Genomic DNA, 2,433 nt, shown 5'->3' with positions numbered 1-2,433 from the left:
TGGGCTCCTGAGAGGTCTCCAGCTTTGTGGAACAGCAGGAGGAACCTGGGCTGGAAGACTCCGTGGGTAAAGCCAGACTCTGCCTAGCATAGATAAGGCTTCCTGGAGGCCAGGTGAAGGGCTTTGGATCTAGTGCTTGAGAAAGGGTGGTCTTTCAAGCAAGGGAAACAGTTTGGGCAAAGGGCAGAGGTGGAAGAGATCCTGTGTGGTTTGCCAAATAATTTTTAGTTAGTTAGTTAGTTAGTTAGTTAGTTAGTTTGAGGAGGTTGACATCTTCATTGCTTTGGAGGTGGGGGCAGGTGCTCAGGAGCTCTTGGTGGGGCGGGCCCGCTTCCTCTCTGGCTTCTAGCGGCACAGGGTGGCGCTGGCTCTGTGAATGGCAGCCGTGCGCAGATCTGGGCGGTACTTGTTCTTGCGGATCATGTGCCGGATGCTGAGGGTGGCCGGGCATTCTTGTTGATGGTGGTCCGCGCGTAGGAGGTGGCGGGATTCCATTGGCCGGATCTCCGCTTCAAGACCACCACCACGCCTTTACCGTCGGCGGCCGGTTCCACTCCCACAGTCTTGCGGTGAATCAGACCGTTGTAGCGGAATGAGTTGTGAGCCTTCAAGTTGTTGAGCTCAGTGCTGTAGGTCAGCTTGTTCCTCTTGATCAGGAAGCTGGAGCAGTTCCACACGACCATCTGCTGCAGGTGGGCGGACATGGCGACGACCCCTCTCGCTACGGCAGCCGGAGTCAGAAAGAGCTGGAAAATAATTTGGGGGTATGGCTGCAACATGAGGGTCACTTGGAGAAAAGGAGGCAGATTTTGCAGGACTGAATAAGGTTGGGAGGTGCCAGGACTCTTCGGAGGGTAATAAGGAGCCACAGAAGGTATGTGAGCAGGAGAGGGCATGGGTGGATCTGAGTGTGACACCAGAGCCATGAATGGGGCTGGGCTGGATGGTAGGAGCAGGGGAGAATTTCCTTTTATGTCTGTGCTTTGGGGCAACTTAAAGACCCTCAGGATTTTATGTGCTTTGAAGGTTTTATGTACTGTATGACTTTATAGATGGGTACATATTTTTTTATATTGTCAAATTGTTAATCTTTAATAACTTAATTTCTTAATGACATTTAACGTTTTTAGGTTTTTATTTCTTCCAAAATATGTCTTCCATCTCAATTTTCAAATGTATTGACATAGGTCTGCTGATTATTATACTAGTGTCTCTCAGCTTGAAACCCGCCATTCTATCCCCTGCTCCATGATGTTGGGGCTCGAACAGGGCAAACCCATTTCCCCTTTCTACAACCTGTAGGGCTGTGCCAATAAGGACAATTTCCTGGAGGGACTCTGGAAAACTGCAGGAGACCAAGGAAATTTGTCCTTTCATTCCTTCCTGTTCCTGTCTACATCACTACAATATTAGATTTTTACCATAGCAGCAACAGTTGGTTCAAGTAGCGGTAGCTGGTTCAGTGTGCAATTTTCCCAAATCTCCAAGAATTAGGCCCATTGGGCCGCCTCAGAGATATCAACACCAGTCAACTGTTGCCCCAACTCAGAGTTCTGGGTCTTATCCTTGGTGGGCCCTTCTCCAAGCCTCTACATTTTACTCATCTCAGTTCTTCCCTGTGTCCCTCCAGCTCCAGGACCATAATTGTTTCTTGTGTTTGATACCTCTCTATACCTCAATGACCTTTTGTTGGTTTTCAGTACTCCAAAACTGGTCTACAATTCTTTATATTACATTTTTAATGTTAAAAAAACAAAACACACACACAAAAAAACTGTGCTTTCTGTCTCCTGACTGGAAACCTTATTCTCTCATAATTTTTTTTCCCATTTCCTCAATATCTGTGAATATATTACCATTGTCTTCTTAGAGGCATTTTTTTTTCATTTTTATTATTTAAATTTAATAATTTTTTAAAAAAATTTATATATATCTAACTTTACATGAATGAAGGGAGTAATATAATACATGTGAATTTCTGGAGTACAATCTTTTTATTTATTTAGTTAGTTTTGTTTGACCTTATTCCTACCCCTCCTACTCCCTTTCACCCAGAGCAGCTTTTCCCGCCACCCCCTCCTCACACACACACACCCCACATGGACAAATAACACAAATTAACAATCTAACATATAGGTGTAATTTTCTCCATGTCCATATAATTATACACAAATATTCAGCTGTGTATATACACACAAAAAAGTTATAATCACATACCTTCACTCCATACATTACTCTAATTAGGGATATTTTTGATCATTTTCTAAAATGTGGTCATAAGAAGTTACTTTTCTTAACTTAAAACTACCATATAACATTACTTCAAGTTAACTTGCATAACTTTAACTCATTTTATAAAATTGCTGTATAAAATTAAGAGAGTTATAGCTTAATTTATTACCCATTCTTTTTTCAGTGGACATTGACTTTGTT

At 42.9% G+C, this 2,433-nt stretch overlaps 1 pseudogene; it reads right to left on the bottom strand.

The window, feature by feature from the left end:
* Positions 1-256: 256 nt before the first annotated feature.
* On the bottom strand, positions 257-730 carry LOC118523963 (large ribosomal subunit protein eL28 pseudogene; annotated as a pseudogene).
* Positions 731-2,433: the final 1,703 nt, after the last annotated feature.

This window comes from Halichoerus grypus, chromosome 4 (assembly GCF_964656455.1).
Source record: "Halichoerus grypus chromosome 4, mHalGry1.hap1.1, whole genome shotgun sequence".
Classification (NCBI taxonomy): Eukaryota; Metazoa; Chordata; class Mammalia; order Carnivora; family Phocidae; genus Halichoerus; species Halichoerus grypus.
Note: the sequence above shows the minus strand (reverse complement) of the source record. Positions and strands in the feature narration are given on the sequence as shown.